Source organism: Anthonomus grandis, chromosome 11 (assembly GCF_022605725.1).
Source record: "Anthonomus grandis grandis chromosome 11, icAntGran1.3, whole genome shotgun sequence".
NCBI lineage: Eukaryota > Metazoa > Arthropoda > Insecta > Coleoptera > Curculionidae > Anthonomus > Anthonomus grandis.
Window position 1 is genome coordinate 4,251,898 of NC_065556.1, and position 12,158 is coordinate 4,264,055.

Sequence of the window (12,158 nt, forward strand, 5' to 3'; positions counted from 1 at the left end):
AATTTTGATGTGAGATTTCTGAGAGCTGTTTCCTCTTCTTTGCTGATGTTCTGCGAAGGTTTCTGTTTTTCAAGTGAGTCCAGAACAACCCTTACCTCGTGTCGAAATTCATCGGCCTCAGGACGTGGTAGGTGGATTGATTCTACTGAAGACACTATGTCTATAAAGGATGGTTTTGACCCTGTACAGGCTTGGCTTTGTGTATAGTATCCTATACCTAAATATAAAATATAATAGAAAAAATCTCTCTGCATAACTGAAAGTGCTATCTTGGAGATATTTTGTCAGATGTACTTTTTTTGTTTTTGATATTAGTACACTGTCAAATTTTTAACCATTTTCTCATAAAAATACTTCTTTATATATAGACTTATTTGACTCTTAATCGACTCGGTATATAAGTGTCATAAAAAGGAAAAATTAAACAATTTTCATATCAAAAGAGAACAAAAAAAATATATTCTATTAAATAGGAATATAAGTCGATGAGATAACCCATCATCATTGCACTAAACACTTAGTTTTGCCGATTGCAAACAATCAAAAACATGATAACGTTTTTATTAGTTATTTTTTAAAAAGTAGGCGAAATATTAAGAAAAAACCAAACAATATTAAAAACATAGAAAAAATCATTACTTATATTATGATATTTTTATTTAAAAAAACTTTGTTTAACGGATTATTATTAATTATTCTTATTAATATTTTTAAATACATACATTTACACTTATTTCACTAATCTTACCAGTAACTTAAATAGTTCCCTGATTCCCTCAATTTTTTCATCCACTTTCTTCTCTGAAGATCTGATCTGAAGCCGTCTTTCTCAAGTTATACAAAATATCCAGTTCTGAGTTTATGGTATTAACAGTCTGTTCAACATTTTTTTCGTATATATAAATTAAAGTATCGTCTGCAAATGAACTCAGAAATGTGTTATACTTAAGTAGTTAACTCAGAAATGTATTTATTTAGATCGTTCACATAGAGTACAAATAAAAGAGGCTCCAAAACACTACCCTGTGGTACACCAATCTCACTCGCAAATGAATTAGAACGCACATTATTAATTCGAGTCACATGCGCCCGATCTTTCAGGTAGTCAGCAAACCAATCAAGTGCTCTGTTGGTAATTCCATAAGTCTGCAATTTCTGAATATGTGAATGTTTCTGAATATGTCTTCTCCTATCAATGGTCTCGAAAGCTCGCTGTAAATCTATGAAAACGCTTAGCACAATGTTTCCGCTATGAATGAAAGAACGCCATTTGGAACAAACATACTATATTGCTGACTCGCATAAATGTTTTTCGCGCAATCCAGATTGCTCTTAAATAAAAGTTTATTTATCTCTAGAAATTGTCGTAGTTGAGAGCAAACCACAATTTCCAGGATCTTGTCTATTACTGATAATGATAGTCGATATTCAGTTGGCTTGCTTGGTATAGGAACTTTCGGAATAGGTATAAGAACACTGGTTCTAATTGCCTTTGGGACTAAAATATCATTAGCTGATATATTTTCAAGTTTCATTACAATATTACGAAGTTGTGCAATGTTTATATTTTCAAACTTTGATAGGCCATCTACCTGATGTACTTCTTCAAATGTGTGTACTACATTACTCTTTGAATAAAATAGTTTAAAATTTTCCTGGACCGAGCCAGTATCCTCCACAGAATACAAATATAGAGAAATGCGTGTTGCCTAATGAACAGATAGAAATTCTGTTGACAGCTTTATTGACATTGTTGACATTGCCAAAAAGGGGGCAACCATCTTAGGTGGTGTGTGGCGGGAAATTTAAGCCTGATCTATTGCGCGATATTTATATTTGAAGTAATTTGCAGAACTACAAAGTTGATGCGTTGATGCACTGACAAGTGATGAGACATATATTAAAATAGATTTTTATTTTATTTTAAAATTATTAAAATACGTTTATCAGTTTAGAAATACCCACATTTTATAAAAAATTTTAATTTTAAATTCTGGGAAAAAAATTGCATCTCAGACATCCCTCATCACTTTATTCAAGAATTAACACATCAACTAAAATATTATTTAATTTAGATTTAGTTCTCAAGATATTGCTTATTTAGAACATTTAAGATTTTTAGATATAGAGACTTACCAATAATTATAAATTGGCATGATAGGTATGGGAGCAAATTTGAATTAAAAAAAAAAACAAAACTAAATTCTTTTAAATATTTTATTTTAAGATGAATTAAAATAAATTTAACAAAGGGTTTTAAAACGCATAAAAATAGTTACAATCTATTCTAAATTAAATACTGTAAACTGAAAGTATGGTATTAATAAGACCTTTTATGTAAAAAATAGAATTGTTGCAGGTATACAGCATATTTTAACTGAAAATCCTTATAATTCCTGGATTTAAATTTACTGTAAATTTACTCAAAATGTCTGAAGTAATTTAGTTTAAGTATTTTATATAAAATATTTAAGCGATAATTAAATTAATTTAAATTCAGATATTTTCAAAAAGCTGAATCGACTTTTTAAAAATAAGGTATTATTTACTAATATCTAGCGCTATCTATTAGCTGAAAAGTTAAAAAAAAAGGATTCTAATTGTGTATCATGAGTATTAAATGAGGATATTCAAGATTTTTGTTTTTTTTTCAAACATTTTAGATTGTCGAAACTTTTTCTACTTTTTATAATTGCCAACACTCAAAGATTGTTGTTGTGGTTTTGATTTCAATCCTTTAAATATTTATAAATTATTAAGCTAATGGTACCTTGAACCATTTGCTTTCAATGTCATGCTGGTCACAACATGAGAAGTCCTTAAAAAAATGTTAATAAACCAACCAAAACTTTTTCTCTAAATGACCATGGTTATCCAAAAATGTGTATAACTTAAGGTGGATTAAGTCGATTAGGGAAATCAATTTTTGAGAAGGCTATGTTAATTTGGGTGTCATCATTTTCTTTAAACTGAACAAATAGGTGTTGTGTTTCTACTTTATCTGAATTAACTGAATATAATTTTTACTCCAGCATTCTATCTAAGTCGCACAGGATTATCAGGGTTGTAAAAATCAGAACCGGAAAAGTGTTTGGAGCAAACTCGATAATTGGTGACATTTTTAGTCAGATTTACATGACAGATCTTCTTCCAAGATCTTTGTTAGGATGGATTCAATGGACATTTAAAAAAATCTATGATTTATGTTTAGTTATGTGATGCAACCAGGCCAAGAACCTCAGTTGACCCCATACATAATTATTATTATTACAAATATTCCTGAATCAACAAAAGAAGCATTTTAATATTATTAGGCTCCATAAAAATTGCATTATATAAAATCACTTATCTATTAATTTTCGACGAATAAAGTTGTAGTTAATTGATGGTCAAATTTGTGTAGAATTTATTTTGAATTAAATTTATTGCTTTTTAAAAAGTAGATGTTCAATAATAATTCCATCACTCATGTGCACAGGGGCAAGAGGGGTGTTTTGTTTACATACATATTTGCCGATTCTCTGTTGTCAAGTCGACACAAATATCCAACGGAGAAAATTTTTAGCTATATTTTAACAACCATTATAACGTTAATTTGACTTATTTGTTTATATTCGAGATTCCTGTATTTTCTTTCATTTTTGGTTTAAAAAAAAAAAGGGCACATTTTAGTGTTTTTTTAATTTGCTACGATGGCAAAAACTTGTGTAGTTTGTGCCGCATCATGATAAAAAGGTGATTTAAGCCGATCTTTTTACAAGTAAGTACCGTTACTTTCATAACATCACATCATGGGGTTACCATCATCATAAACGTAGAATAGGGGATCTTATAGATATAAACCTAATAAAAACTTGAATGTGAAAGTGTGCGTAAAATATTTATATTTTTAAATCTAAATATTTTTTTGAACATATTTACCTATTAATAGGCTTTAAAAAATATAAAACTAGAATTTTGTCCGTGGTTTTATTACAGGATTTTATGTTTTTTTTGTTGTTTTCGCAGAAAAAAGGCTAATATATGCATATATGTTTAATATGTTTTTTTGTTTTACCTTATTGCAACTTACAATAAAATATATAATAATTGGCGTCACATTTTTTTTGGTTTTTGATTAAATGTCAAATACTTATTATAGATTGCCTAATGGCCATGCCCAAAGGGAACAATGGATTTCAATAATGGAAATCAACACAATTAAAAAGAACTTATTTGTTTGTTCAGGTCACATCCTTAGAAGTGATTTCTTATATAAGTGAGATAATATTATCAGTAGCCAGACTTCATTAAAAAAATCAGCTCTACCCCAAAGGTAATTTTTTTTAAATATATTTTTCTAGTATATTTATAGAGTATGACTATATTTTACCTTAGAATTATTGATAAAGGTTTGAATGCTTTTATTTACTACATTATGTAAGCTAAAAAAACAACGTTTTAAAAATTGTGCTTGGACTGTGTTGTAAAACATCCAGCTTGTAAAACATTCCAACTCATATAAGCTTTATTTATACCTAATAGTTATTAAATTAGGTATGTGTATAAACGTATTTTTTTACAAAGGATTTCTGATGCACTGGCTAAAAACACAGCAGCCGATAATTCAGTTAATTTACCAAGTGATTTACCCTTCAAGGCTGCAGGGGTAGCTTTCCTCAAAAGTACAAAAACTTCTTTAGCTTCCAAAACGGTATATAGTACAAACAGTGAAGCTAATATACAGGGTGTTAATTTGAAAACTTCCCACCACGGATTTATCGAAAACCACTGTTTAAAAAAAACGTTAAAATACGTCAAAAGGTTTGTCAAGGGGGACAACTTTCTAACCTAAAATTACTTCAGGGTCATCCCCTTAAAATTTTTAAATGGCAAGGGAGTAATAGCTTGTTGTAAACGTCTTTCGAAGTCTTTTATTTTGACGTTTGATTTTTTTAAATCGGTCGATTCGTTTTCGAGAAAATTAGAAAAATCTTTGTTTATCTTAATTTGTTCAGATAGAAAACAAAAACATGAAAATATTAATTTTTATTTCAATAAGTGTTCAAAATATTGCCCGTTTTTGGCCAAACAATGATATAGGCGATATTCAAATTCCTGACGGACATTTTCAAAAACATGTTGTGGGATATCATGGCAGCTGCCGATGATGCGTTCACGAAGTTCATCCAAACTTTCAGGTTAGGGAGTAAACACAATAGATTTCAAATGACCCCATAGAAAAAAGTCTAACGGCGTTATATCAGGAGATCTAGCAGGCCATTCTATAGGCCCCCTTCGCCCTATCCATTTATCTGGAAACTCGTCATCTGAAATATATTTTCAGCAAGACGGCGCTCCTGCTCACTAGGCTCTTCCCGTTCGGCAAATGGCTATACTGTAAAATAATTTATCAACCCATGACTAAAAAAAACTACAAAAAGCTATAAAATTTATTAAAACTAGAAGAAAATTATGAGTCTTGGCTTGTTTTCCACCCAAAGACAACCTAAAAAAGTCAATCGTCAAATACGACAGTTAAAATTTGACTATTGTCATATTTGATGTACGTCAAAAATTAGTCAATCAGAATCAATCGGCCATCTTGGGTGGCAGACTATTCCGCCCCGCCACATTCAACCGGTTCATACCGGTGGTGTCCTCCTCAAATTCAATATTATTGCTTTGATATTTAAAGGACTAAACATAGACAATACAAACGAAACTTGGGAAGTTCGAGGTCGTTAAGCCCCTACCAATGTAAGACGTGAATTTATTTTACTTATATTTTATCTGGTTTTTGTCGATCATCAAAAATCTTAGAACATTGAAAGGCTAGAAGTAGCATGCCGTGGAACTATGGACAGGTTTGTTTGCTTCTCTGATGCAATGATGCCAAATGCTTATAGAGAAATGGACAAAATCACTTTATAATATCATAAAAATTTTCAGTTGTTTCCGAAGGCTCAAAACAATACTACTGCTCCCTTTTAATAAAATATCAAGCATTTTTTTAAAATAAATTTGCTAAAATACTCTATATCGAAGTCAATATTAACTTTAAATAAATGAAAATAAAGTACGAAAAAACGAGAAAACGGTAATGGCACCGCAACGCCGCTCGATCGCATTGTTGTTGCCACTGATACAAGCACTCTCTACCAGTGACGTCGTCAACAAATATTTACCTGATAAATTTTTATTAATTATTATAGAGTTTGAGTATAAGTAATATTACCATTTATGAGCTATTTATATGTTTTTTTAACGGACTTCGTTAGAGGAAGGTCCTAATAAAAGGCACCATTTTTGTCAAAGCATTTTTATGGAAATTAAATATTTTATTAATATAATATTATAGATTTCTTAATAAATCATGTTTTAAGACACACATTATTAACATTTTGCAAAATTTTATTGTTATTATTATATTGGACAAAACTCAGTTTTACATCACTTACTTTACATAACATAATATATACTTCTATGGTGCTGACTTTTTCAAAGGGACAGTATTGATTCAGTGGAAAGAGTTAAAACTACAAGGATGTTCAAATTGTGAAGGAGTTGCAGGTTTTTTATAGGTTATAAGATTTTTATTATGAGTATTTAGCCTGTACAATGGTTTTGAGACATTTAACAGTGACCTATATAATACCTAATACCAAATATTATATCATATTAATTTATACCAAAGCTTACCTAAGAATAAAGACTATGTACAATAGATTAGATTAGATAGTTTATTAGTAGTAATATACAAACAAGTACTTTTACAAGTCAAATAAAATATGTAGTATGTTGGGCTTTTTCGAAAATCATGTTATTATTTCTTAAGTATTTTAATAATGACTTGAGACATCTAATTCAATTTCTTTGGGGCAAATTTGTTTATTGCAATCTTCGAATTTTAATTTTTTGTTCTTTATTTTTTTTCCACAATTTGGCAACAAGTGATTTAGCTTTTGAAACGGCGGAATCATCAGTGCTTAGGTCCTCAGGATATCATTTTGATTTTACCCTAGAATAATATACATAAAAATATAGTATTACCAAAATTAAAAAGAAAAAATTAAAAAAATGTATTATGATAATCCAATTGATCAATAAAATATATGTTATTATAAAGAATCTTTGTAATATCATACATTTGATTAATTGCATTTAATTAAACAAATATAACACAATAAAATACTATACCACTTTTAAATAAGATATATAGAATAGGATGATACATGGCATAAAACTAGTAGTCTATTTTGAGTGTATTTTTACCTTTTTCTTGGCAGAGTCAGGGAATGTGTAGCAGTTAAACAAAAACGGCTTGGATGAGAAATAGTAATTGTTGACCTAGACCCCACGGTTACTGTAGAACTATTAATCTCAGATGCAGTTATTGTTGATGATGAATGATCAGATCTGTAATTATACAAAATTTGGTGTATCAAGAATATTAATCTATTTTAATTATCCATACTTGTCTATATTAGCTTCACTGTTTGTACTATATACCATTTTGGAAGCTAAGGAAGTTTTTGCAGTCTTCAGGAAAGCTACCCCTGCAGCTTTGAAGGGTAAATCACTTGCTAAATTAACTGAATTATCGGCTGTTGTCTTTTTAACCAGTGCATCAGAAATCCTAGTAAAAAAATAGTTTTACATACATACCTAATTTAATAAGTATTAGGTATAAATAAAGCTTATATGAGTAACACTAATCCTTTTTGTGACGATTTTTTTATACTAGAAAAATATATTTAAAAAAAAATTACCTTTGAGGTAGAGCTGATTTTTTTAATAAAGTCTGGCTACTGATAATATTATCTTCCTTATATAAGAAATCACTTTTAAGAATGTGATCTGAACAAACAAATATGTTCTGTTTAATTGTGTTGATTTCCATTAATGAAATCCATTGTTCCCTTTGGGCATATATTATAATAAGTATGGGTAATTGGGCAATCTATAATAAGTATTTGATATTTAATTAAAAAGCAAAAAAAATTAGAGTAATGAATTAATATGTGGTGCCAATTACTATATATATCATTGTAAGTTGCAATATGGTAAAACAAAAAAAAATTAGTAATTTCATCTATCTACCTAATGTCTATATTAAAAAAACATAACTATACATAGATAGGTACATGGGTATTAGCACAGATGTAAATAGCTCCACGTGCTAGCACGTGCGGAGTTATTTACATCTGTGGTATTAGGTATGCCTTCTTTCTGCCAAAACAACAAAAAAAAACATAAAATCCTGTAATAAAACCAGGGACGAAATTCTAGTTTTATATTTTTTATAGCCTATTTATCAATAGATAAATTTCGAACATATTCATCGATAGAAAAAAATTCAAAAAAATATTTAGATTTAAAAATATAAATATTTTGGTATTTTACGCACACTTTCACATTCAAGTTTTTATTAGGTTTATCTATAAGGTCCCCTATTCTACGTTTATGATGATGGTTACCCCATGATGTGATGTTATGAAAGTATCGGTACTTACTTGTGAAAAGATCGGCTTGAATCACCTTTTTATCATGATGCGGCACAAACGACAAAAGTTTTTCCCATCCTAGCAATTTAAAAAAACACTAAAATGTGGCCTTTTTCCTTTTGAAACCGAAAATTAAAGAAAATACACGAATCCGGAAAATAAACAAAAAGCCGTTTGACAGATGACACTACGCGTATGGCTCAGGCGCTTAAGCTCCGGTGTTGTCGCTTCAAAATGTTTAGAAGCAGTTTTAGGGATAAGAATGTTAATAATTTTGTTTTTTTTTGCTTAAGGATATTATATTTATTCTTAAAATAGGTTAATTGTAGTATTTATACTTTTTATTTTAAATTTTCCTATAAAATACAACACAAATAAGTTAAATTAACGTTATAATGGTTGTTAAAATATAGCTAAAAATTTCCTCCGTTGGAAATTTGCGTCGACTTGACAAAAGAGAATCGGCAAATATGTTTGTAAACAAAACACCCCTCTTGTCCCTGTGCACATGTTGGACTCAAACTAAGTTGTTGTTTACTAATTTTAGCCTTTCAATGTTCTAAGTCAAAAATGAATAAAAAATGCAACAATAACCGATAGGAATGTTAAGGGCTAACATGTAAAGATAAGAACGGTCTGTGAGAATCTTTAATTTTTATGGTTTTAAGAGGTTCTTCGCAGATACAGGATAACGGAATCGGAATCGGATCGTTTATCGGAATAAACAGAAATAGCACTTACTAGTACTTATGCGGGTAAAAAAGGTCACTTCGGAGAAAATTATAATGTGTGAAAATGTATTTACAAATTCTCAAAAACATGATGACAGATGTTTACCAGGATTGTTTTAGGAGATATTTCTAATACGCTGCTCACACTTGTTCTCCCGTAACTTTTCTCTAGTATTGTGGTTAGTGTCTTTATTGAACTATTTATATCTGTCAAATTACAAAAGTGAGAGTTTTCACTGAGCAATGTTTTACCTTATGTTTTTCCCATTATTTTAATCAATATCAGTATAAAGAAAGTATTATTTAAAAGCGCATCCTTCCGTAAGTGTAGTGACCTGATACCTTGGTACGTAAAACAACGCTGCTAGTGTAAGTAGGTGTGTGGCACTAGTGCGACCCAGAGTATTGTGGCACCTGGGATTATTTTGTAGACTGTGAAATTGGCCATTACATCAGTGTGTTGTTTTGTGGAGTGCTTGCTAGCACTATCCCATCAACTCGATTTCTAATGCTCGACATCAGGTTCTGTTCTGCCTGCATTGGAGAACAAGTCTTTAACAAGGTCTACTGATGTCTATAACTTGACGGATGTTAGTCTTATTGATAGTTTTATGGTATTGTGTTCAGGTGCTATAAACCGGAAATGGCCTTGTGCAAACTTTTATTTAACAATCACAATCACTAGGGTAAAATATTTGCTCACAGGTACCTTTTACTTTTTAGGTATGTAGTATCGTATCATTTTATATCAATGATCTCGAATCCTGACATAAGCAATACATCTATCACTCTGTCTTCTTACAGGTTCCAAATATACACCACAAGTTACTGTAAGTACATTCATCGTTTTGCTACTGTTAAAGTTTTCTGTTTACAAGTTTATTGTTGTAATATATCCTGACAAGATGTTGAACATCTATTAAAATCAAATAAAAATGACTGGAAGTAATATAATACGCCCTCTCTAGAATTTAGACACCAAAGACAATCTCTTTTGACCCCTTAAGGGGTAGTATATTTATTTTTCCCCTATTATATTTTATAAATAAAGTGTACAATTAATATGATATTAAGGCAGGCCCTCAATCAATCATGCACGACTTACATATTAGAACAAAATTAGTCGCCTTTGCAAATACGAATCGTCGCCACCCGACATCCAAAAAGAGAATAACGAAAAGAAAATAAAAAATTGGTCCTGCAGACGACTGTCCTATCAATCGGGGTATCGCCCCTTGCTCACAGTCGCGCATATAAGTCAAAGGCAGGCATGCGTGTAATATAAAGTATAAAGTTTTTGGTGAGTCATTTCACTTTTTTCGCTTGCCACTCTGCGCCAGTACCTTACAACGCACCGCATGAATCTCTAGAGAATTTTAAGTATCGCCGTCGCGACACGCTGGACCCATAAGATGTGATAATCTTCGTTGTTGTGTGTTATTTTCTCCGGGCAGTACGTGGTACTTTCACCGAACACTCCTTTTCAACGGATGTTCTTTTGTTTACATTGGAAAAATATTATTCATACCGTCTGTTTCTATCAACATTTTCTAGGTAAGTTATTTCAACAATGTTTATTTATTTACATGAAAATCCAGGTTATTGTTATTAAAATTATCGAAATATTTCGCACATTTATTTTTTTAACATAAACTTACTTAATTGCTGTTTATTAAATTGAAACGGGTACTAAAAATTAATTGTAAGAATGATATGCGTATAAATGTTTATAGTTTATTCCGAATACTTGATGCTAATAAGTGCTGTTGCAAAGTCTGTCAAGGCTGTATACTCAGATTGGTTATATTTTTTTACCTTGCAACCATATATTATTATGCAGTTATTGTGCATTTTCATTGTTTATATTATAGCAGAATATTAAAAAAAAGTGACTGGGTACATTTTTCTTAGTTACTATTTTATGATATAGTCATACATAAAGAGATTTAAACTATGAAAAACTAATATCGACCTAATTAATTAGGTAACTAGGTATTTAAAAAGTATGACCTAAACTGATTTTTATCAAATTTCATTACAATATAAATAAAGATAATATGTGATGTCGGAATCGCTATTTTTCCCATGACGAAACGATAAGATATTCGTTTGTAAAAGTAAATATTTATTAGCTAAAATGTTTTGTTATTATTTATTTTAATTTATTCCCGGATTAAGAGGGGGTGGAGCATGTAGTAAACTCAAACAATCTTAATTTACTTTTAATTAATTTTAAACAGTATAACAACTCATTAATAATTTATAATGCTGGAACTTAGGATTTTGAACTTTTGAAAAATATTATAATTATAAAATAATATTAAAATTAAAAATTAAAATAAATTAAATATTAAAATTGGGGTTATTTTTCATGGAACGGGGTAGGCCCTATGCCCTTTATTAATGATACGATGGACCGATTTGTTTATAGGGATTTCATGCAGAATGTTATGCTTCCTTATGCAGAATGGGAAATGCCATTGTGTTTTATTTTTCAACAGGACAACGATCCAAAACATTCTTCACAAGTTGTTCAACAGTGGTTTCGGGAAAATAATGTTCGTGTATTACAGTGGCCAGCACAATCCCCAGATCTTAACCCCATTGAGAATCTCTGGGAAGAAGTAGAACGTCGTATTCGTACCCAAATGTTTCCAAATAAACAATCCTTAATAAATAAAATTAGTGAAGTCTTGTTGGACAAGTCTTCTCGAAAATGTCATTCAGAAGTTAATTGCTTCAATGCCGCGCCGTTGTCAGCAAGGAATTAATAATAATGGATATTCTATCAATTACTAATGTATTACTTTCAATTGTTTTTGTTGTTAAATGTGTTAAATATTTTTTGTTGAACTGAAGTAAAATACAATACTGTTAAATACAATTTGTTGCTCTACTTTTGTCGCCCCCATTCTTATCAATTTTTATAATCATTAATATT

General features: G+C 30.2%; 1 protein-coding gene and 1 long non-coding RNA gene across 2 annotated transcripts in view; one reads left to right on the forward strand and one right to left on the reverse strand.

The window, feature by feature from the left end:
- Window positions 1-6,769: 6,769 nt before the first annotated feature.
- Window positions 6,770-7,599, reverse strand: LOC126741948 (uncharacterized). The gene is made up of 3 exons (XR_007662440.1): window positions 7,457-7,599; window positions 7,255-7,398; window positions 6,770-7,000 (listed from the first exon to the last, which is right to left on the reverse strand). It is a non-coding gene; the product is annotated as an uncharacterized LOC126741948 (long non-coding RNA).
- A 2,923-nt stretch (window positions 7,600-10,522) lies between these two features.
- LOC126741935 (shootin-1) overlaps window positions 10,523-12,158 on the forward strand; it is an 83,677-nt gene continuing 82,041 nt past the window's right edge. Inside the window, exon 1 of the mRNA XM_050448412.1 lies at window positions 10,523-10,771. The gene's annotated coding sequence lies outside the window, so the exon portion shown is untranslated. The remainder of the gene's footprint in view (window positions 10,772-12,158) is intronic.